This window comes from Panthera leo, chromosome A2 (assembly GCF_018350215.1).
Source record: "Panthera leo isolate Ple1 chromosome A2, P.leo_Ple1_pat1.1, whole genome shotgun sequence".
NCBI lineage: Eukaryota > Metazoa > Chordata > Mammalia > Carnivora > Felidae > Panthera > Panthera leo.
The window spans coordinates 132,083,620-132,109,687 of NC_056680.1; the positions used below are offsets into that span (position 1 = coordinate 132,083,620).

Here is a 26,068-nt window from a genome sequence, read left to right on the forward strand (position 1 = left end):
CAATTTTCTTTAGAGTATCTTTGCTTCCCAGTGATTGGGTGAAATAATTGAAATCTACTTGTTTTATACATTTGAATTTACTTATTACAGCCTTAACCTCTTCTTTTCCATTTGATATTTACTTATTGTAAAGAATGGTGTATCAGTCCTACCTGAAATGTATCAATCAATCCAACCTGAAATAGCTTATGGAACTTTTAGATTGTCCTTATTTGTTTATTTTTAATTCTGTGTCTGAACTTATTTCTAATGGAAGAATGCAGCTTCCTAAGTAACATAGGAAGGAAGAGGAAAATCGATAGTGTTGAAATGAAATAGAGTTGTGTTCTCCCCCTTTCTCTCCCAGGCCTGTGAGTGTATGAGGGAGATAAGGATAAGGGAAGTCCCTTGTCATCCTCCTCTTTATCACCACATCTTTGCCAGGTTGGATTGGGGAATGAGGAGTGTGAAACACAAATGAAGATGTCTAAATATATTGTACGTCATTCTATCCAGAACTTTGCTGTGAGGGTATAGGATTTAGCTGATTGTATGTTGTTGTGATTGCTCAAATCTAGATGAACATGTCCTTGTCCCAGTTTCTTCTGTTCTCCAGCTTGGGCATCCTCATGCTTTTTGATGCTGTTTAAAGTTGACTCCTGATTTTCAGTTTTGAAGTTAAGTTTATTCCCCGGCAATGTAGTTGTAGGTAAACAAAAAGTACAGACCTGGTAGATGGCAAATGAAATGACAAAGTGCCGGCCACCAGCTAGCTGGGCGACTTGCATTTCTCAGGGGGCTGCTTTTTCTGTGAAATGGTTTGGAGTAGGAATCTTCCAAGTTAGGATGAGTTCAGGATTCTGTGATGCCATCCCCACAGCAAAAACTGCTTCACTTCAGCGCAGGTTTCTTGCTCTGCAGAATGTGATTCCTGGTTGAGCAGAAATGTAATACTTGCTGAGTAGGCCCGGGGAATGGCAGGAATGGTTCTGATGAACAGGGAGAGCATCTGGATTTCAGGAGGTATGTCACAACAGTAGGTCTTGAACAGGCTTGATTTAGGACACTGATAAAAGTGGATACAAATTATTTTTTTAAAAATGAGAGATTTAATTGTTTTCTCACTTTCTTTTTGTTACATTTTCTCAAGTCTTTATTGTCTATGCCTGTTCCTCCTACAGTAACAGGAGCAAATGAATAGCAAAATAATATTCACTCAATTCAGCTCAAAGACAGCTAACCACAGTTTGACAGTGTGATTTCTAGACAAACGGCGCCTGTGGTTATTTTTGTGTTACACATAAATAATAGTGACAGGGGCGTTTTTTCTGGTTCAGAAGATGGAATTAAATATGAAACTATTTTATTTCGCTTCATTAAAAAAAAGTAAGGGCCTCTTTGCAGACCAAATTTTGAAAAACCCTTAAGATGTGGGCCCCCTTGGGGTGCCGGGGTGGTTCAGTTGGTTGACGCTCTAGCTTCAGCTAAGGTCGTGATCTCACGGTTTGTGAGTTCAAGCCCCGCATCAGGATCTGTGCTAACAGCTCAGAGCCTGGAGCCTGTTTCAGATTCTGTGTCTCCCTCTCTCTCTGCCATCTCTGTCTCAAAATCAAACATTAAAAAGTTTTTGAATAAAAATATATTTAAAAAAAAAAGATGCTGGCCCCCCTTGCTCACGCAGAGCTTAGGACTTACCCAGCCCCGTAACTGAGTCAGTGTGTTGGCAACATCTTGTAAGATGCAACTGTAGGTTATCTATGGACTGAGCTCAAGTAGTAATGTGTATTGTTCATTCTCTTTTAAACTAGGCTAGCATGATTTCATTGTACCCTCCCAACAGCACTTTAAGTTAATCAGCTCTATGTAATTGTCTTATTATAAATGAGCCAACTGAGGCACAGATGGGTCAGGTGAACCCACTGAAGTCAATTGACAGGTGGTAGAAATAAGATGAAACCCCAGACCTTCTGGCTCCACAATCTATGCCCCTAACCACTGATACTTTGCCTTACTGAAGGTCTTTATGAGAAAGGTAGTTACTGGTCATTCCCGCATCGCATCTGATGTTGATGGTGTTATCTGTGGATGAGGAAAGGATCTTAGTATACATTTGCCTTCTTGAAGCTTTTCCTACTAAAACTATAAAAACAATTCTCACACTTTTGCCCTAGGCTTGTTTCCCTTTCCTGCCAGACTAAAGTGCCGAAGAGGTTGGACTGAGCTGACTCAAATTTTTTTCTTTATGAAGCTTTAGCGCTGGGCACCATTATAAATTAGAGTTTCCCACCAGTTAATAAGTGATACAGTGTTTTATTCCACACACTTTTATCCTACTCTTCCTTGAAACCAGCACTGGAAAATAAAATAGGTGCTCATATTCATTAAAAAATGTTATTTTAAAAATTTCCTTTTTTGCAATAGAGGGAAAAAAATACCCATGTTGGAAAATAATGTACCTTTTATTGAAAGTTTATTAAATAAGTAGATTTCTACTTGTTTTGTGTAAAAATATTTTCATACATCCTTAAATTTTCTGATTGCATCACCCATGTGGAGAGTTTTAAGACTAAATGTTTAAGATTCTTGACCTCTCAAATAATTATAGGATAATTTAGCATCATATGATATTCAAATTGCCAAGGGTTTTCATTAGACTCTAAGACACTTTTCTTATCCTAGGAATGGTAAATCTAACACATTTGAGGTATGCCAGTTACAGCTGTATATTTGTGTGAAAATTAAGTTTCAGCAAAGGTGTTTTTAGAATAGACTTTATACCTTTCGGGTTAATATGCCATCTTATATACTTCTCCAACCCCAAAGCTCATTGAACTTAAATTGAACAAGACAGCCAAGAGCCTTGTGTATATAGCAGTACCTAGGATCTGTCCCATTTTTAATCACACACAGGCTGTGTGGCCTAGGGATTAGACCACAGACTCTGAAACTAGTCGGCTTAGGTTCAACTATTGGCTTTACCACTGACCTGTGATGTATCCTGGGGTAGGCTTTGTACCTCAGTGTCTTAAGTGTAAAATGGGGCTATTATTAGTACCTACCTCATGGAATTGTCGTAAAGAGGAGTTGAGTGGATGCCAAATTCATTTGAGTTAGAACGGCAGTCTGGCCCAGATGAAGCATCTGATAAGTATCACTGTTGTCATTGTCATCATTAAGGAGCTCACAAGTGTTAAGAATGTTAACTTCCTGAAGAAGGCAATGCCTGGGTGGACGCTCAATAGATAGATGAGAGAGACATTCAAGGCTGTTAGGAATTAATGTGGTTTGTTCAGATAATCATAAACAGTTTACTGTGATAGAAGCTAAATTAGCCATGAGAGTGGAAATGTGACAAAGGGAAAGTCCACAGGACCCCTGGGATGTCCTGTTCCTCTGAAGCTTTAAAGCAGTCGCTTTGAAGGACACCATTTTATATCCAGTATACATTTCTTTGAAAAAAATTTTCTCTCCATAATGCAGAAATTCCATGGTTGCAGTTATTCAAACCAGATGCCTTCTTACCTGTTCAATATTGCTCTCTATTAAGCACCTGCACGCCTAGTGCCTTCACAACTTTTAGTATGTTAGAAATAAACTATTGCCATACCTGACATGATGAGTTACTCTGGACTTGTTGAGCTGGGATGCTACCAACCTCTAGGAAGCTTTTGGAACTATGGATGGACTTGACTTGAGCCCAGTCTTCCAATTTTACTGGTTCTCTCTGCTTCCTTTTCTTCAAACTATTTTCTTGGTTTCCTTCCTCTCTGACCTATCATTTTAGATTCTTCTTCCTCCCCCTTTTCTCTGTATTTCCCCTTGTATTTGTAGTGTAGCAGTTTTTCACGGTATACCAGAGGGACAGGGCACCTTAGCATGAGTAGGAGCAGGTGGGGCACACAGCCTTCAAAGTGGATGTGGCACTATTGAGCATGAAAGTTTGAAAAGCTCAGGAGGTGATCAGATATGTCCTGCCCCGCCTTTCTTGAGAATTGCTGGTGAAATGGTAAAAATATCTTTCCTTGACCTCATCACTTCCCCTACCCTCCTCACCATCTGCAAACCTTGGCACAAGTCCACGTGTTTCAAAGCATGCCTTTACTCCATTGGTTAGAGGTCCCTGTACATGTGGTTAAGGGGTACAAGTAAATGCCCTTCCTTCTTGTCTCCCCTCAACGTGGAATGCTCTCGTAATTTTCCTTGCCTTTTTCACCTGTGTACATTTTTTTTCAGAACTCAACTTAGGCATCATCTCCTGATGCCCAGTTTTGAGCTAATTGCCCCTCTTTTGTGTCCCCATAGCACCTTCCACATACCCAATGATACTGAAGTTTGTCTTCCTGCCTGCACTAAAATGTAATTTCACTGAAGGCCAAGACTCTGTCTCATTCTTTTTATTTCCAGCACAGTCTAGAGTCTGGCTTGTAATAAGTGTTGAAGCAAGTAAGGAGTATAAACCTGAGAACACAGGTACTTGTTCTTTAACATTCCATAGACATTGTGGTTGAAACCTCAGAAAGGCTGAAATCCTCAAGGGAGAGAGTGTGGAAAGATAAGAGTGCAAATATCAGAGGTCAGAGACAAAAATTCTACTGGGGTAGGACTGGAACTCAGAACTTCTGCCTCTTACCCCCATTGTTTCTTCATTATTCCTTGTGATTTTCAGTCAACAACATGTTGCCAAATCCTAAAAACAAGGGGGGAAAAAAGTAAAATTCAAATTGAATTGTTCATTCTTAGTTACATAATACTATAAAATCTTACATTCATTTTCCCCCATAAAACGTCAGGTTTGCCTGTAATTGTAGAAATACAAGTATTTTAGTGGAAGGATAATAGGATTTTATGAGAGGACTATAGTGTTATAATTTGAGCTTCCAGAAACACACCTCCTCTGACTTTGGCAAGATAGGTCTCTGCTTTCCTCAAAATACTTAGTTTGCTTGGATGATGTTTTGTTTTGTTCTGTTTTCTCAGGCACAGTGCCTTCCATTCCATGTCAAAATGGTTGTGTGGGAGAAAGGTTTAGAACTCTGCTTTCTGAGGCAGTATTTGCCAGTCCATTGGAAAACAGGCTTTTAGTAAATTTCACTGCTCAACCAACAAACTAAATGGAACAAGAGTAATACAGTAGATGGGTACGTGAGGAAAGAAGACATGATCAAAGTTGATCTCAAAGTAGAAATCATTGTTTTTATTTACTTGAGATATTTTATTTGAGATATTTAATCAGCTTTTTTAAAAAAAATTGAAACAATTATCTATCCAAAGTGCTTATAAATTGTTCTTTTTTTTTTTTAATAAATGATGTTTCTAGATACTTGAATACACTGTAGATTTTAGGCAAATAGGTTAACTATATAATTGATGTTCTATAGTAAATTATTCTCTTACCCATCCCTTTAATGATCAAAGAAAAGATTTTAAAAGGTTCTGAAATACGTATAATTTAACATTTGGAACAGAGATGCCTCAGATAGCTTCATTTGAAATAGCTTACAGTTTTGCAGGCCAGGTTAAAGAAGAGAAGCCATCAGCTATGTATGGATTTTACTTCCTTCACCTTTGGCTTTTTGGTTTTGTAGACAAGTTGCTTAGGCCACTGTTCTAATGATCTAAATTAGTTTAGCATCCACTCAGGAGATGGGTGGGGAGGAAATAAAACAATGAAGATAGAGATAGATTGGCCAGGAAGCTCTGGGGTGTGGGGTGGCAGGGTGAACAGACCATTTAGAAACCCAGCTTCAGAATAATAGGCTAAATGGAAAGGATTGAACAGATCTTGTGCCCCTATTCATACACCATGGTTTTAATTTTTTCTTTGATGATGAGAATTTTAGGTGGTGTTTTTTTGTATGTGAAACAGCACTAGGGGATACAGTAGCCAGGCTTCTCTAGGGCAAACTTTGTTTTCTACCCTGTGAGTTGGACTGAATGTGATAACTGAGAAGCAGAGGTTTTCTTTAAGGTTTCAGGATTAAGGGCTGGGTTAAAACTGAGTAGAACTGAACAGCAGTCAGACCTGCATCTGAATCAGGACTGTCATTAATTTTCTAGTTCAATTAGTTGGAAAAGGGAAAAGAAATGAGGAAATCATGAATAGCTCAGTGTAGTTTAAGGATGACCATGAGTTGAGTTTTAGAACTGTTTGATTTCAAATGATGATACACAATTCAAGAGCATTTGGGAATATATAGTTGGAACTTGGGAGGAGTTAAACCCAAGTATGCTAATTGATATTCTCATGGAGGGAATATTTGAAACTAAATCTGGTTGAGTTTTCTTCAGAAGAGATTTATGAGAAACAGTCAGATGGCGGAAAACTGACTGACTCAGAGATCACTGGAGGCCAGCCAGCTTGGTGGGAGGGGAATGTGGGTTCAGCTTGCGCACTTGGGAGACAATCGCATGGAAAAGTTCAGATTTTTCTCCACAGGTGATGTTAAATAGAGTCAGAGTGAGGCCATGATACTGATAAGACAGCCCTCAGGAGACCTCCCAGGCAAAGAAGAGGATTATCTTGCTGAGAAAAACAATTGGAAAGGATAGTGCCATGGAGGCCAGGGAAAGAATGTAGGAAGGGATCTGCGCCAGATAAGTGACAGGTTCAGCGGGATGAATACTGAAATATTTTATGGATTTCATTGTGGACATCATTTGGTGATGTAATTTAGAACCATTTGCATGGAGAAACCAGAATGATGTAGGCTATGGAACACTAAGGAAACACATGGGCAACAGTAGTTCTAGAAAGGCCCAAGTCCAGGGTGGAAGTGTGGGTCCAGGGAGTTTGTTTTTCATTTTAAGATGGGAAGGCTTTGAATGTGTTTACTTTTCGATGGAAAGGATCAAGGAGAGAGGAAAAGTTTGAATACATAAAAAGGTAGTAACATTAACTTCTTGACAACCCAGCATACATAGGTTCTTTAGAGTTTAGCTCTTTATGTGGTTGTATATCCATTAACAAGGCAAGAGAATTGAGCAACCAGAAAAGCATTTACTGAATTGTTAACATAGATAACTCCACTCTGTTTGTGGTGTGGTTGATTAATCTTAGAAGACTTCTGAATAACCTCTGTGGAATGACTGGGTATGAGGAAATGTAACTAAAGAGATTAAAAAGCCTATCTCAAGCCCTCACTCCGACCTCATTCCAGGAGCACTAACTGCCATTTGAATGGGAGGCTTTCACAGGGCGGGCATTTGTGATTCTGAGTTCCAAACTTCTGACTGTTGTCTTTTGGATCACAAGTTCACAAGTGGATGGAAATTGATAGCTTCTTATACTTTAGTTTGGCAAGACCCTTAACTGAATTTAAATCCTAGCCTCTATATATGCATAGTATAAGAAAGGAAATACATGAACACAGAAACAGGTAAAGAATTAGAAGAGGGGTGCCTGGGTGGCTCAGTTCGGCAGCCAACTTCAGCTCATGAACTCATTACTGGTGAGTTCGAGCCCTGAGTCAGGCTCTGTGCTGACAGCTCAGAGCCTGGATCCTACTTTGGATTCTGTGTCTCCCTCTCTCTCTACCCCTCCCCCACTTGCACTCTATCTCTGTCTCAAAGGTAAATAAACTTTAGAAGAAGAAGAAAAATGTAGGAAAGATGAGTAAAGAAACCACTGCATCATCCAGGAAAATAGAAGACAGGTGAATTTTAAAATATATATAAAGTAAATTTATCTTTTAATGTGACTTACTCTTTTTCTTTTTTTTAAGTGTATTTATTTATTTTGAGAGAGACAGAATCCCAGGCAGGCTCAAAAGTGCTATCAGCATAGAGCCGGACAGGGCTGAAATTCACAAACTCTGAGATCATGACCTGAAATCAAGAGTCAGACACTCAACTGACTGAGCCACCCAGTACTCCTAATGTGGCCTACCTTTGACTGAATTACTATTGTAAGTAAAAGCTTGCAAAGGTTAAAACCTATCCTGTAATAAATTGAAATATTATGATAGTCTCTTACAAAGTAATTCTGATCATTTTTGGCTCATGGGCTTCTTTGAGAATCTGACAAAAATTGTGATCCTTTTCCTCAAGCTTTTAAGAAAGATGGTAAGAAAATCCTGTCAGTTCTTGTGTTGTTTCTGGAAGTAAATTAAAACACTTAACAGTGAAGGTGGTGCAGATAATGGGGAGCCTGAAGAACCATTGTAAAGATTTTGAACAAATGAATGACATGGTCTAACTTAGCATTTTTAAGCATCACCTGCCTCTGTGCTGATAATCCACTGCAGGTACAGAAGGACCAAAGAGGCCTACTGTGTGCCTTTTGCAGTAATTCAGGTGGGAGATAGCTGTGTTGGATCCAGGTGGCAGTAGAAGTGGTGAGATGTTTTTGCATAAGGAGGTATTTGGAAGGCAGAGTAAGATTTACTGAACAGTGAGATTTCAGAGAAAGATAGAACTTAAGGATGACTCCTGAGGTGTTTTTTGTTTGTTTTTTGGGTGTTTTTTTGGGGTTTTTTTTTTTGTTTTTTTTGCCTAAGCAATCTAAAGTAACAAGTTGCCATTAATAGAAATGAGAAGACTATGGGAAGAACAGGGTTTTGTTGGTAGAGGAAGATAAGGATTTTGGTCATGGATTTGAGATACCATTTATTTAACTGGTGATATGAAATAGTTGTTTGAATAGAGGTGTCTGGAATTCAGAGGAATGGTCTGCAGCCTAAGATACATTTTATGAATCATCAAGATACAGAATGTTCGACGAACGGGATCTCCGAGGACTGGGGTTCTCAACCTGGGGACCTGGAGGAAGAGCTTCTGGACAAAGCAAGTAGGAAGTAAATTACCACTCTCTGGACTTTGCCCCCAGAGATTCTAATTCATTTGGAATTGGAGGGAGGCTGGTGGCTAAGGTATCAGTATCCTCTACCTGCTTCCCACCAGATTTTAATATGCATGTAGAGTTAGGAACTATTGCTCAGGATGAAGATAAATTTAGGTATTCCAAAAACTGAGCCACTGGACTAGTCCAATATACAGAGGTCAGAAAATAAAGAGGAACTTTAAAAGAAAGAAAAAAGAAGAGGAGGAGGATGAGTAGCCAGTGATGGGGGAGAAGGAACCACTAAAGAGAGACAGCTTGGAAACCAAATGAAGGAAGTGTTTCAGTATGAATGAATGAATGATCATGGGTCAAATGAAACTGAGAAGTCCAAACAGGTGCATGGGAGGTGACCGTTGACACTGTCCTGTGAAGGTCATTGGTGACCTCATACTTTTGGTGTCGTTAGGGGGATAAGAGTATGATTAAAGTGGGTTCTGGAGAGAATGAAAAGAGAGGAATTGAAGATTGGAAGTCTAGGATACTATATTCAAGGAATTTTGCTGAAGGCGGATGTTTTTAGAAATAGGATATATTGGGGGCACTTAGGTGGCTCAGTTGGTTAAGTGTCTGACTTTGGCTCAGGTCATGATCTCATGGTTCATGAGTTTGAGCCCTGCATTGGGCTCTGTGCTGATAGCTCAGAGCCTGAAGCCCGCTTTGGATTCTGTGTCTCCCTCAATCTGTCCCCCTGCCTGAACCACCACTCACATTCTTTCTCTCTTAAAAGTAAATAAACAAAAAATTATTTAAAAAATAAAAAGAAATGAGATATATTGGTTGATTGTTATTGGTGATGATGCAGGAGAAGGATGTCCTGGAGTGTAGGAGAGAGGGGAGGAGATCCATTACAAAGTGCTCTATCTATATCTTATCCTTCTCAGGTTTTAGACCATTAAAAGCAGCTATGGTTTCAGATGATCTTTATAGTGTCCACTATAGTAGTGCTTAGAGTAGGAGACACTTTCTATTTCTTTAGCTGGATATCTTTCAAATAACCAGTAGGATTTGGCATAGGTTTACTGTTTTGGAAACCATCCATTTAAGAAAATACTTTATCATTTGGCATGCTGTTAATTATGATAAAAGTTTCCATTCGTTTTAGAAGGATTTCAAAAAATTATTTCATAGTTACAATAATAGCACTAGACACTGCGTAATAACTACAATTCTCAAAGGAGGAAGTTTTTGGGAAAAGATACAGAATGTGCAGGATGTTTTGAATCTTCTGACAAAAACTGGCTGATGACTCATGAGTCTCTTGTAGTTTATGAAGTATACACAGGGAAAATAGTATCAAAGTATTATTCATTGAATATAGTTTTTATCTTCAAATATTTGAGATGACCACTCACAGTAGAACTTGCTCTCTGCTGGTCACAATAAATCAAAATTCTTTGTTTTGTGTCTCACTTTAACCTAAAATTTACCGCCGTAGCTACAGTATTTACCTTGTTAAAAAAAAATTAGTTCAATTTCTGAGGTTTGACGGATAAAAATCTTTAAATGAGCTAATGACTTGAGGAAAATACTGATGTGTAATCCATACCTTAACTTGTGTCCAAATGCCAGATGGTCTGCCCACTGACAATCTGGAAGAAAGAAGAAATTCAAAGTTTTAAGCCTAACTGGGTTATGTTCATGCTACTTTGACTTCAACTAAAACCATTTTTGATAATGTTATATTCTGTATTTTTTGTCTTGGCACCTTAATAAATTTCCTGGTGTTTTTTTTTTTTTTGTTTGTTTGTTTTTGTTTTTGCTTTTGTTTTTGTTTTTTGCCCTATGTTTTTCTATGTTCTTTCCATTCCTTCCTTTGTGTGCCCCCACTGTCATCTCTGTATGCTCAAAAGATCTATTGTTTTACGGGTTAAATAGACACTAAAATATTTAAGAATAGAGAATTGCAATATTGGGGGGAAACCCATTTGGAACTGTTTGGATTAGGCCTTCAAGCTGAGTTTGGGCTCCTTTGGTTTGTAACTCCAAAGTATACTTTGTGTAGTGCATCTGTCTTTCTCGCCCACTGCCCCTCCATCACTCCATCCCCTCCTTTTTCTCTTTTTCTTACTTTCTCTCCCTCCTGACTCAGACATTTTGCACGATTTAATTGAACAACTTATTGCAATTTACAGGAACCCAAATGACAGTGATTCATGACATTTTCAATGTTTTAATATTAGTGTCCAATGGTTTTATTTTTAGCTTTTGTGTTTGTGAGTATGGGTATGAGAATTTTGAACATTGGTTATCTTTTTCTAGATTGAATTAGATTCTCATGGTATTTGAGTTGATTTCTTTCAGAATACATAGTTGCTCACTGTTTGGAGTTAGGCAGGGTCATTTGAGAATGTAATTTAAAAAAATGAAGTAACATAGAAATGTGTACAGTTCATCTTAGAACTCTTTTCACTAATTTTCATACTAATACGTAGTGTTAAATTAGTGTAGTTTTTGAGGACTTTTACAAATTAATTTGTATAACTCTCAGATAGAGGGGAACTCAAGGTACAAATTTGCCCTATTTCTGAAAATTTCTCACATGGTAAAATATTTTCTTAAAAGAAGGCTTAAATTGAATATACTTAAATGAATAAATATACTTAAGTGAAGCTCTTTGAAAGATTCACTTACGATCCACCAGTTGAGGGGTCTTAGCTTCGGGAGGGGTCCATGACTTTGAGAGGGAAAAAAAAAAATCAATTTCATTAGTTTCTGTACTTGAAATTTAGCATTTCTCTCGGTTATAAATGGAAACAATAAACTTTAGTAGCATTAGTAGTACTTGTAAATTTTGTCACTGATATTTTCTTTTATTATTAATTTTATTTTAGAGAGAGCATGCATGTGAGTAGGGGAGGGGCAGAGAGAGAGAATCTTAAGCAGGCTCCCCTCTTGGCTTGGTGCCTGATTTGGGGCTCAATCTCATGATCGACTGTGAGATTGTGACCTGAGTTGAAATCAAGAGTCAGACACTCAATTGACTGAGCCACCAGGCACCCCAATCACTGTTATTTTCATATCCTATTACCATTGCTGCAGAAATCCTGAAATAATTGTTTATGCTAATCACTACTTTAAAATTATAGCAGTTACAAGGTCAGTGGATCTTGTCATTGATGTGTTAGAAAAAGCACATACTTACTTTTATTCTACCTCAACTTTTAATATTGTAACTATTTCAACATAATTGGTTTCCTTTGAAATCGTTTTTATTTGACACATTTGAAACTATTATTTTATGTCAGTGGCAGACACACAAAAAAACAAGAATACCTGCTCTATCCTGCTTTGCTGCACCCTAAGCATTCTTTGTAGTATAATTTCCTTTGCAACCTTACATATCTGTGTGCAATTTTCATAATACAGAGAACACGGATTTTTTAACAGCTTTTTCTTGCTCGTATGAAATTGAAATAAGCATAAAAGACATACCCAAATTTCCACGTCAAAAAACAATATTAAATAGTAAATTCCCAAGAAACTTACATCTTCATGCATACTTTTGTAAAAAAATTTATTTTTTACCCACGTCATACTCAGCAATATCAGGATATAGAGGAATGGAGAAAATTATTTCCGTGGTTTTGCATGCCACAGTTTGGGTAATCTTAATTTAACTGTCCATAAATAAATACAAGACAAAACAGAGGAAATGTATCAAAAGTCAACAACCTGGTGAAAACTTTGTTTCCAGGCTCTCAGGCAAATCTTGCAAAGGGATTTGAATTGACCTGTAACATAGCGTGGCGTCATGGCCCTCTTCCCCGCACTGGACCTTGGTAGTTGGTACTTACTTCGCGTCTGCCTGGCTGAAGGGAAAATGGAAGGTGGTAGGTAGAGGAGGCAATTAGAAGAATAAAAGTGAATAATTATAAAACAGTTTACTCAGGGAAATTAATTGTATTCCTTATGTTGAAAGGGAAACATTCATACACATAAATAATAGTGCTCTCCTCAAAGATTGAGAAATCCAGGATCTGGGGGGAAATGTGAAGATAATTGAAAGAAAAGAGCAAAATGGATGAATATACTAGTTTTCCAAAGACATATTAAACCTACCTAAGTTTCCACTCTGAATTCTCTTGGGAAATCAGACTGGAAGAACTGGACCTCTTGGGGAATAATATCCCCATAACATAACATAATTTAAAGTTGACACTAGAAGCTGAAGTTTATTTTTTTTTTCTAATAATTATGCTCAGTGAGGGATGCAGAAATTGCATCTTGGAATGACAGAAGAGTAGTTATTTTAGAAAGAACTTTTCAACAGCTGTGGTAGATATCTCCTGGAAAATGTGTTCTGTGGAGTGACAGGAGAAGATGAAGTAAAACCAAAAGTAATCTTCGCCTGAGGCCATACAAATGAATTTCATGATGTCAACAGGTATTTAAGGATCTGCCAGGTGCCCAGGCCTGTGTACTAGATTCTATAGAGCAGTCCCATGTTATTTTCTAATCTAGTGCCTTTGAGTATTATTCTTTTTTAAAAATTACACTTTTAGTCGGAAATAACTATGAATATGCTGGCTCTTGAACTCCACTTGACCCTCATTATATGTACCTGGCCTCCCAGATGTTGTCTTCCTTATTGATATTTGGATCCCTCGATGAATCTCCCGACTCGAGACCCTGTCCTTCAGGGATGCCTGCCTTTCAGAACCAAAACCTAGACCCCCTTTCTTTTTCAACTTCTGTCTGTACCAAGACGCTGAGCACTACTGAGGAAACCTTGACCTCCATAAAAATCACCATCACGACCGATGTATGGTCTCAGATCTCAACTGGATTTTCAGAATCCCTCAGCAAACCTTCTATATGTCCCTGACTCATTCAACAAATCATTATCAAGCTTGCTCTGGGGCAGGCACCCTTTAGGGGACGAGGACATTGCAATGAACTACGCAGATAAGCAGACCTGCCCTCTCCATTTTCCACAATGGCTATTATATTTTGTTGCCACTCTCATTACATGAAGCTCTCTGAAACTTTCTCTCCCTCTCCATGGGGAGAAGATGCTTTCCCTGTACAGATTTCTTGAAAGGTATCTGCCTTTGCGGTCTCTACTTCCTCATTTTTCAATTACCCCTCCTCCCACTGCTATTCACTTTCATCCCTATCACATCACTGAAATTTCTCTGGCTAAGCATACTATTCGACACAATCTCCTTGAAATATTTTACTCTCTTGCTTCCACGGCACCTCCCTTTCTTGGAGTTTCTTTGCCCTTGTTAAGTCCCCAGTTTGCCCTGCCTACCCCCTCTTCCTCAGTCCTTTTCTCAAATGCTGTTTGTCCCCTTCCGTCTCTTCTCCTTTTGCTCAGGACATTCTCCCTGGGCAGCTTAATAATTGTATTTGCCGTAAGCCTTTTAGCGACTCTGGCTCCCTAGCCCAGACCTGACCCTTAAGCTCTTAGGCCAGTGTCTCCAACCACCTCTTGGACAGCTCCATCTGAGTTTCTTCAGAATTATCCTATGATGCTTTCAGAGTATCTTTAACTAAACTATTTGTCTATGTTTCTTGCTTAGTGAATGGCTCCAGAAACCAGGGAGTCATACTTGACTATTCTGTTCCCATCATTGCCTCATCCAGTGTCTTAGCAACTCGTGCTGATCTGACCACTTCCATTATATTCCTCAATAATACAGTGTCAGGGGGGTCAGGTAGGTATATATTATCACTGATGCTGCTCTTGCCTCCTCCTTTCTGAAATGGAAAATTGAAGGCTTTCTCCTTGGTTTTCCCTGCCCCAACAACACTGAGCCACTTGGGTCTCTAAAACTATCATATTCTTGCCTGTGTGCCTTCACATTTCCTCCTCACTACCTGGAACCACCTTGGCTTTCTCTTCACCTAACACATGTCATCTGACCATCTGTTGAATATGTTGACGCTAAGTTGGTTGAGACCCAGGAGCATCTGTTAACTTGCCATTGTACTTCGAATATCGTGTTAAGCCAAGTAATTGCTCTGTTCAAAGCCAAGAAAAGACCCTGAGCTATGCTTTCATAGAAACTTAGTGCCTGGAAAGAACTTGGAGATTATTTTGTTCTTTACTGTAAGAAGTTAGACACTGAAATCATTTGCTCAAGGTCACTTAGCCAGTTAGTGACGGAGTCAAGACTAGGAAATAGGTTTTCCAGATCCCGCTAAACGGGATATAATACTTGGCTGTCTGTGCCACTCACGAAGATGGCAGAGTGATCATAAATTGTAACATTTCTGTGCCCCCAAAAATGTCATTTCCTTGTTGCTAGAAGCCTCACCAAAACCAAACAGAGAGACAACCACCACGGACACTTGGGGCATCTGTTTCAGTAATTCTGGCATTTGCTGGCTGGAATTGCCACAGTAGGTAATGAGCTGTGACTCAGGGAAACCACCATTGGGGGGTGGCCCTGATGAAGTGCACAGCATCGAGAGGCAGCTAAGTAAAAATGTTTTTTTTTTTTTTTTTCACCTTCTTTTCTACAATTTAAAGTAATATAACAAGGCTCCAAAATTTTTATTATATGAGAAAACCAGGTTTGTCAGTTTTAGAGTACTTGCAAACGACATGTTCATAGATTTTCTTGGCTGTGGAATTGTTTGTACACTAAATTAAGGTGGAGGTATTTATACCTTATAATTTCAGTGTCATGCTGTCCTGTTCATCGGAGGCTTAAAAAAAACAAACAAAAAAAATGGTATTAATAGATAACATGGGTGGAGAGGGAGGGATATGGAAAGAGTAACAATGCCATCACTGATTCCCAAATTAATTCCATAAATAACAGGATTTACCTCCTGTGCACTCCTTTGAAATACGCTTTGGTGTCTCATTTCGCTCGGCTTGTTCCTCTTCATCTTGCCTGGAGTGTCTGTCAGACTGCTGTGCCTCTGTGGTTGGGGCCTGGCTCTTGTACCAGGACTGGGGTGCACAGCCTGGGCCTTCTCAAGGCAAGGCTGCTCTTGCCTGTGTGAGGCCTGTCCTCCCTGCTGGAGATGCGGTCCCTGCCTTTATAGGAGCTTACAGGAACAGTCACCACCAGGGCCTCTCAGCCTTTTTCCATGGTACAGGTGCAAGTGCCTGGAGAATTACTGTTCCAGATCCCAGCCCTTCGTATACTGTCAGCTTCCTCTCCTTGTGTTTGTTTATTCCCACACGGTCTTAAAGACCTCATGACACAAGTGACCTAGCCAATTCTGGGGGCCCTGGAAGAGTCTAGTAGCATCTGATAATAGGGAGTTCTTGTTCAAGATGGCACAGTAGGATCCCGAACTCACCTCCTCCCACAAACACCCCAAATCTACAGCTACATATGGAATAATTTCTTCTGAAAAGAATCTGAAAACTAGCTAAGTGAATCCTTCACATATGGCAGAGAAAAAAAAAAAAAAACAACAACCACATCTAAAGCAAGCAGGAGAGGCTGAGATTAAAGCTCACACCGGCACAATGACAGGATGGAACTCAAAACCTAGAACCTCTCCCTGAAGAGCAAAGAGTTTGAACCCCACATTCAGTGCCCTGACTTTTAAGACTGTATCTGATAGAAGAACCCCCAAACATCTAGCTTTGTAAACCAGTGCAGCTTATATCCCGAAGACCCAAAAGACTGTGTCGAACCGGGAAGTGGCTATAATGGGCTTGTACGTGCGGACCCACATGCCCTGGGCCCAGTAGAGAGGCAGCGGATTGAGGGGTGCCCAGACCTTAGGTCAAGCAGATACTCTTTAAAATAAAGTGTCAGTGTGAGGGGCAAGCACCTAACTTAACACACATCTAGGAAATCGCCAGGATACTCAGATCTGAAGCTGGCAGGCTCTATCTCAGGGAGGTTGTTCTGACTAACTCACTGTAATCTGGGTTCACCTTGGAAGGTGAACACTAGCTTTGTCCTGCAGAATGCCAGTATCTCTGGGAGAAGATGAGCTTATACACATCTGGTGCCCAGGGACACCATTAGATCGCCTAGCTGTGGTGGATAGCAGAGCCTGCGTTCCTGGGTCCCACAGACTAACACAGGAGAGACTGCTCTTGGCCAGCTGCCACTCCAGAGGCACTGCACAGATAGCAGACTGAGACATACCCCCAGTCTCTGCAAGAGAGTCCTATTTGCTTAACATGACCTTTGGCTTTGGGCAGGCTTCAGGTTGGGCACATATGTAGGGGCCTACTTGTATGCACTTCCAGAGAAACGGCCTGTGAGTGCCGTCTTTAAGCTCTCCCTTTGCCTTGCTCCAGATAACCAGTATCCTCCCAAAAGAAACTTGTATACCCAGCTAGTACCCTGATTTTTGTGACTGCCACCAGTGGACACCTCTAGATCGCCTGGCCTTGGAAACCAGTGGGATTTATAGTTTTAGTGCCACAAGATTATATATGTTTGCATACTTTACAAGCCACTGCTGCGGGGGGCGGGGGGGGGGGGGTCATTTTCCAAATAGCCTTAATCTAGGTGCTAATTTATCTAATCAGAAGGTGGCTGTTTTATCTAATGCACAGAAGCCAACACAGAGAGTCAATAGAAGTGAATAAAGAGAGGAATATGTTTAAAAAGGAAGAAGATAAACCCTAAGAAAAAGTTCTTAATTAAATGGAGATAAGTGGTTTACCTGCCAAAGAGTTCAAAATAATGGTTTCAAAGATGTTCACCAAACTTGGGAGATGAATGAGTGGACACAGAATACAGAGATATAAGACATTACCAGATGGAAGTCACACAGCTCAAGAATACAAAACCAAACTGAAAAATATACTGGAAGAATTCAACAGCAAACTATGAAGCAGAAGAAAAGATCAGGGAGTTTCAAAACAGGGCAGCAGAGCTCACCTCATCAGTGCATAGAAAAAAGGAATGGAAAAGTTGAGATAGCTTAAGAGAGTTATGTGACAACACTGAGTGGGCCAACAGTGACATTAAAGGGATCACAGAGAAGAAAGGGGCAGAAAAATTATTTCAAGAAGTAGTGGCTGAGAATTTCCCTAACATCTTGAAGAAAACAGGTACCCAGATATGGAAGCTGAGAGATTGCCAAATAAGATGAACTCAAGGAGACTCACACCAAGACACATCATAATTAATATGTCGAAAGTTAAGAAGGAGGAGGTAATCTTAAAAGCAGCAAAAGAAAAGTATATGTATAAGGGAACCCCTAGAGACTATCCTCAGATTTTTCAGCAGAAACTTTGCCTGAGAGAAAGGAGTGGCATCATTTATTTCAAGTGTTGAAAGAAAAAAAAACTTGTAACCAAGAACACTCTCCAGCAAAGTTGTCATTCTGGATTTCAGGAAAGAATTTTCTAGACAGATAAAAGCTAAGCCTGGTTTACAGTAAATGTTAAAGGAACTTCTTTAAGCTGAAGAAAAAGGGCACTAATTACTAACAGGAAAACATGAAAGTATAAATCTCAGTGGTAAACGTAAATGTAAAGTTCAAAATAATCTAATGTAAACATGGCAGATCACTTGTAAAGCTAGTATGAGGGTTAAAAGACAAAAGTAGTAAAACTCACTGTAACCACAATAAGTAGTTAAGATAAAAAGATGTAAAATGTGACATCAAAAAAGAGGGGGAGGGGCGCCTGGGTGGCTCAGTCGGTTAAGCGTCCGACTTCGGCTCAGGTCATGATCTCGCGGTCCGTGAGTTCGATCCCCGCGTCGGGCTCTGTGCTGACAGCTCAGAGCCTGGAGCCTGTTTCAGATTCTGTGTGTCCCTCTCTCTCTGACCCTCCCCCATTCATGCTCTGTCTCTCTCTGTCTCAAAAATAAATAAACGTTAAAAAAAAAAATTAAAAAAAAAAAAAAAGAGGGGGAAAGTAAAAATGTAGAGCTTTAGAATGCATTAATGCTTAAGTTATAAACTTAAAATAGGCTGTTGGATATGTCATTATATGTAAGCCTCTTAATAACCACAAAGCAAAAACCTGTAGTAGACACACGAAATATGAAAAACATGAAGCATATCTAAGAATAATCTAAGCATAACCACTACAGAAAATCATCAAGTTACAAAGGAAAAGACCAAGTGAAAGAAAGAAACAGAACTACAAAACAGATTAAAAAAAAAAAAACAAAAAAACAATTAACAAATGGCAGGGGCAGCTAGGTGGCTAAGTAAATAAATAAATTGTAAAAAATGGCAGAAATACATACCTATCAATAATTATTTTAAATATAAATGGACTAAATTCTTCAATTAAAAGAATGGTGGTATGAAAACACAAGACTCATTGGTATGCTGACTACGAAAGACTCACTTCAGATGTAAAGTTACATAGACTTAAAAGTGAAGAGATGGATAAAGATCTTCCATGCAAATTGAATCCAAAAGAAAGATGGAGTAACTGTATTTATATCAGACAAAACAGACTTTAAAACAAGGACTGTAAAAAAAGACAAGATAATCATATGAGGATAAAAAGGGTAGTCCAACAAAAGAATATAGCATATGTAAATATTTAAGCACCCACACAGGAACACCTAAATATATAAAACGAATATTTATAGACCCAAGTGGAGAAATAACAATACTAGTACAGGCCTTTAATACCTCTTTCATCAATAGATAGATCATCCAGACACAAAATCAATAAGGAAACATTGTCCTTAAGCAGCTCATTAGACCAGATAGACTTAGCAGATATACACAGAGCATTACACACAAAAGTAACAAGAGTATACATTCTTTACAAGTACCCATAGAATATTCTTCATGATAGAGCCTATTAGGCCCCAGAATAATTCTAAGTGAGTTCAAGAAGATTGAAATCATATTAAGCAACTTTTCAAACCACAGTGGTATGAAATTAGAAATCATTTACAAGAAAAATGGAAAATTCGCAAATATATGGAAATTAAATAATATTCTACTGTACAGCCAGTGGGTCAAAGGAGAAATTAAAAAATACCCCAAGACAATGAAAATAGAAGTACAACACAGCAATACTAATGGATGCAGCAAAAATAGTTTTACAAGGGAAGTTCATAATGATAAATGTCTACCTCAAGAAATAAAACTCCAAACAGTGTAACTTTACACCCCAAAGCATTAGAAAAACAAATGAAGAACAAAGTTGGTAGAAGAAAGAAATAACAAAGATCAAGTGGAAGTAAATGAAATAGAGGTTACAAAAAACAATAGAAATGACCAATGAAAGCAAGAGCTAGTTCTTTGAAAAGATAAGCAAAATTGATGAACCTTTAAATTCACCAAAAAAAAAAACCCTCAAAAAATCCTCTTTAATAGATGAAACAGGAGATATTACAACTGATATCATAGAAATACAAAAGATTGTAAGAGACTACTATGAACAATTACATGCCAACAAATTTGACCATCTAGAAGAAATGGATAAATTCTCAGAAACATAAATTTACCAGGTTTATTTATTATTATTGTAACTAATAAACCTATTTATTTTATCACAATAAAATAGAAAATCTGAATAGACTGATTACTACTAAGGAGATTGAATCAGTAGTCAAAGATCTCCCAACAAACAAAAGTCGGGACCAGATGGGTTCACTGGTGATTTCTACCAAATATTTAAAGAAGTAACACCAATATTTCTCAAACTCTCCCAAAATAATAGAAGAGGAGGGAATACTTCCAAACTCATTTTTTATATGACTAGCATTACCCTGATACAAAACAACACAAGGATGCCACAAAAAAAGAAAAAATATTGCAAGCCAGTATCCCTGGTAAACATACATGGAAAAATCTTTAACAAAATACTAACAAACAAAATTCAACAGTACAGTTGAAAGATCAGAGATTATGATCAGATAGGATTTACTCCGGAGATGCAAGGACAGTTCAGTTTCTGCAAATCAATGTGTATACCATGTTAATAAAATGAAGGATAATAAAATAAAGTATATACCATTTTAATAAAATGTCATCTATAGGTACATAAAACCTCTGACAAAATTCAAAATAAATTTATGATAAAAAATCTCAACAATTGTGTACAGAGTGTATGTATCTCAACACAGTAAAAGCCATATATGACCAGTCCACAGCTAACATCATACTCAATGGTGAAAAACTTGAAAGTTTTTCCTCTAAGATCAACAATAAAACAAGGATGCCCACTCTCACAACTTTTATTCAACATGGTAAATTCCAACCAGAGCAATTAAGCAGGAAAAAGAAACAGGAGACAAACAAATTGGAAAGTAAGAAGTAAAACTATTGCTATTTGCAGATGACACAGATATGTGTGGAAAACCATAAAGCCTCCTTCAAAAAATTTAGACCTAATCAGCAAATTGAGTAAAGTTGCAGGATCCAAAATCAGTATGAAAAATCTGTGGCATTTCTGTACATTAATAACTATCAGAAACAGAAATTAAGAAAATAATGTTATTTAAAAATGCATCAGAGAATAAAATACACAGGAATAAATTTAACCAAGGAGGTAAAAGACTAATACACTGAAAACCTACCAGACATGGTGAAAGAAACCTAAGACAACTTAAATCTGTATGAAAATATTCTGTGCTCATGGATTGGAAGAATATTGTTAAAATGTCCTTACTACCCAAAACAATCTACAGTTTCAATGAAATCCCTATCAAAATGCCAAGGACATTAATAGCACAAATAATCCTAATGTTTGTTTGGAACTACAAAAGACTTTGAATAGCCAAAGCAATCTTGAGAAAGAACAACAAAGCTGAAGGCATCACACTCTCTGATTTCAGTCTATATTACAAAACTGTGGTAATCAGAACATGATGGTATTGGCATAAAAACAGATACATGGATCAGTGGTACAGAGAGCCCAGAAATAAACCCATGTATATATGGTCAGTTAATTTTTGACAGCAAGCCAAGAATATGCAATGAGTAAAAGTCTCTTCAGTAAATGGTACTGGAAAAACTAGACAGCCGTATGCAAAACAATGAAACTGGATCACTATTGTGTACCATACACAAGCGTTAACTCCAAATAGATGGAAGACTATAAGATCTGAAACCATAAAATTCCTAGAAGAACACATACTCAGGAAGCTACTCCTTGACTTCTATTTTTGTGCTAAGATTTTAGACTTGACACCAAAAACAAGCCTAAAATAAACAAGTGGGACTACATCAAACTAAAAGGCTTCCGCCCCGCAAAGGAATCCAACAAAACAAAATCATAACCTATCGAATGGGAGAAAATATTTCCAAAACCTATATAATGAGGAGTTAATATCCAAAATATAGACAGAATTCTTACAATACAAAAGCAAAAAAAAAAAAAAAAAAAAAAACAAAAAACCCAACTATCTGATTAACAATGGGCAGAAGATCTCAATAGATAATTTTCCAAAGATGATATACAAGTGGCCAACAGGTACATGAAAAGGCACTCAACATCACTAATCGTCAGGGAAATATAAATTAAAACCATAATGAAATACCACCTCGACCTTGTCAGATTGGCTATTAGCAACGATAAATATCAAGTATTGTTGAGGTTATGGGAAAAAGTGCACTATTGGTGGGAATGTAAATTTGTTTAGTCACAATTGAAAAGAGTATGGAGGTTGCTCAGCAATTAGAAACAGAACCACCATATGAGCTACTAATTCTAGTTCGGGTATTTATCCAAAAGAAATGAAAAGACTAATTCAGAAAGATATATCCACCCCCATGTTCACTGCAGCATTATTTATAATAGTCAAGATATAGAAACAATGTTTCTCAACGGATGAGTGGGTAAAGAAGATGTGATGGATATATATAGGATATATTTGTGTGTGTGTGCACACACACATACACACACACACAACTGAACGTTATTCGGCCATAAAAAGAAAGAAATCTTACCTTTCCAACAATATGGATGGACCTTGAGGGCATTATGCTAAGTGTGTAAGTCAGAAAAAGACAAATACCATATGATCTCAGTCATATGTGGCATCTAAAACCAAAACCATGAGTTCACAAAGAACAGATTGGTGGTGGCCTGAGGCAGGGGGTGGACATGGTAAAATGAATGAAGGAGTCCAAAAGTCACAAACTTCACTTATAAAATAAATCAGCCGTGGGGATGTAATGTACACCATGCTGACTATAGTTAATATATTGCATATCTAAAAGTTGCTTAGAGAGTAGATATGAAAAAGCTCTCCTAAGGAAAAAAACTAGAGTGGCAGATATTAACTAGACATCGTGGTGATCATTTCACAGTGCAGATATATTGAGTCATTATGTTGTACACCTGAAACTAATACGTTATATATTTTTTTTCATTTCAAATGTTTATTTAAATTCTAGTTAACATACAGTGCAATATTGGTTTCAGGAGTAGAATTTAGTCTGTCAATTATACCTCAATAAATATAAATACATAAAAAGCATGTGATACAGTAAGGTGTTATTTTACTGTTCTTATCATCACCACCAGCACCTTTTGCAGGATCACCCTATTAGGTACTATTTGACTTAAACAGATTTCTTTTCATAACAGTACCTTGTGCAGTATTTAGGCATGCACAGATCAGAGGGGAAACTGAAACGGTAATTGTGAAATAGTCACAGTTGTGAAAAATGGGAAAAACATTAAGGTTTGTGGAGACATTCCTTAGATCATTTTTACACAGTCATAAGAACGTAAATCCTCTAGTTTTAATGAAAAAGTGTATTTTTTTCCTAGGCATAGATGCCATTGTGACCAATTTTAGGAGATACTGTCAGACATATTCTTTCTAGGAAAATGCTTTTAAGGTCTAAAGTGGATTTGGTTCTCTAAGAGTTATATTCAACTTCTTTATTGAACTTTTTGGATTAGAGATACTCCAACTGGCTGGCTGAATAAAGTCAGCATTGAATAGGTTCAGATAAAGTGTAGTCTTACTGTGTTTATGCCTTCTAACTTCCTGAGAAAATAAACGGATCATTTAAATATGGAAAAAGATGATTATTTTAAGTCTTCTGCTGTAGTCAAACACAAGATTTACTAATTTTTTTCTGGGCAGATTTCTGCTTCACTCCTGCAGATTCTGTCTCTTAAAGTTGCCATTTTGGGTCTCTGTTTTCAAGTGTTTGAACTATGAACTGAGCCTTTTATAAAACCTCCTTAGTTTAAAATGGAATGGCCCAATTTTGGTGTAGTAATCAGAGTGAATGAAGTCTATTGGTAGGTAGAGAGGTGTGGCCTCCCTAAAATAAATATTTTTCTATTATCTTCATAGCTATCACAGTAACAACATTTAATAAGAATTACATGATAAATCCCTTCTTGAGTACTTTTTAAGTTTATTTTGGCGGGGGGGGGGGGGAAGGGAGGAGCAGCAAAGGGGAGAAAGAAAATCCCAAGCAGACTTTGCACTGCTAGGGCTGAGCCTGATGTGGGGCTCAACCTCACAAACTGTGAGATCATGACCTGAGTGATAACCTTGGTTACCACTTCAGATGGTTAATCAATAATCTTCACTGTAACCCTCTGAGGACAGTATTGTTATTACCAGCTATCAAATTTGTGATCTTAGTGTTGTAGAGATTCGGTAAGTTAATGTACATGTTATGTGCATCACCTATATTTTTTAGCTTTTCTTTACCCTCTTCTCTTCCCATATTTTAACTACGTGTAATGGCATGTAGACAACAGAAAATGTTTTAAACATGTAAAATGCTTTACATAAACACGTCTACTAACTGAGCTTTTAGTCCTCTTCAGATTTCTGTGTACAGCTCCTGAGGTGGAGGGGAAGGTGTTCAGGTGTATATGTTATGTTCCTAGACTTTTAAGATGCGACTCTTTAGAAAGGACTACTTGACTCAGTCCTACAGTTAAGTAATGACTGACGATTACTGGATCAAATCTCTTAGAGAGTTTGGAATGTTCAATGAATCAACCATGGAGCATGCAGCAGGATAAACGGATAAGAGAAGCAAAAAAATCTATACCTTGCACCTACTGTAATGTAAAATGCAAATGCACCTCTCATAGGTACAGGATGGAATCCAGAATTTGGACATGTGCTAGGAAAATTATCAAGGAGTCCCTTTCTGGGCCGTGGGAGAACGGTGCCTTTTTTTTTTTTTTTCTCCAAGGTTCTTTTGAGTTTGCCGAAAGGAAAGATAATAGTAAAGAGAATTGTTCGGTTTTCCTAAGTGTGGTCTTCTTTGTACTGCAGTGGAAAATATCGCTCTTCTCTTTCCTTTACCTCCTGACCTAACTCCCTTTCTTCCCCACTAGGAAAATGTTGACTGTGTTCTGGCTAAGATGCATGGCCTCACGGGGACAGCAGTGCGCCAGAGAGTTCTGTGTAGGAGGTACGCTTCAGGCCAATTTATGCAGGCAGCGGGTCATTCTAGGGCTGTAGGCCAGAACGCTGTGCGTCCTCTGGCTGGGAGACTCAGAGCTACTTGGAGCTGAGCTACCGTGCTGTATTAGTAAATATCTCCTGCCCCTATGAACACTTGAGGAGCACAACTCCCTGGAGATGTCTGTGTCTCATCCCTCACAGCTAGCTTTTCACATAGGCCAGATACTAACTTAGCCATCCTGGCTGCAATTCAGGATTACTAACCCCCACTTCTAGCCTGGTTTCTGGTTTTGCCTTGATAAACAACAGTTGCAGTCAAGCAGTGTCTGGGAAGAAGAATGCCACCAACCAATCAGGCATCCTCTGTACGGGGAGCCCCTTTGGACGCCCTGTTAGTTGTGAGCCTTAGCAGGTCAAGACATGGGAACACGTGGGGGTTCTCTGTAGCTTTGGGTGTGAAGTCAGGTTTGGTCTCCGTGCAGTTATCAAATGACTAATTATACATAATTGACTGCTCATGTTCTCATCTGCAGTTGCTTTTTGGCATACTGTTAGCCTGTTAACAATGTTAACAAACTTCTGTTTCTCAGTATATAGTTTACTTGTTGGGGACTTGGTTAAGTAAGAAAGTCGTTTCAAGCATTGAAGACATAGGAAACGTTATTAGAGATTAGTCGAGATAAACCACATACAAATCTGGTTTGTGGGTTGTTCTCAGAATTCACTGCTCTGCGCTTCCCAGTACTCTGCTGTTTGGGGTCTTTGTTCCAAGAAATTCAGAGCATCTGTCATACCACATCTTAAAAAAAGAAAACTCAAGAAATGTAATAGACTCATTTATAACAGAGCTGAATGTGCTGTGCAGAGAGTTTTCTGATGGCTGTCCCCCCTATTTTCTGAGCATTTGGGGCCACCTATGTTTAGGTAAATCAATCTGGGATCATTTCATTATTAAATTAACATGTTCTTAGCAAAATGAGTCTTCGGTGTCGTTTTAAAC

General features: G+C 38.3%; 1 protein-coding gene and 1 long non-coding RNA gene across 3 annotated transcripts in view; one reads left to right on the plus strand and one right to left on the minus strand.

The window, feature by feature from the left end:
* MDFIC (MyoD family inhibitor domain containing) overlaps window positions 1-26,068 on the plus strand; it is an 86,572-nt gene that overhangs the window by 54,532 nt on the left and 5,972 nt on the right. The gene's annotated exons all lie outside the window — the stretch shown is intronic.
* On the minus strand, window positions 4,610-12,616 carry LOC122210135. The gene is made up of 4 exons (XR_006197935.1): window positions 12,491-12,616; window positions 11,450-11,492; window positions 10,365-10,407; window positions 4,610-4,666 (listed from the first exon to the last, which is right to left on the minus strand). It is a non-coding gene; the product is annotated as an uncharacterized LOC122210135 (long non-coding RNA).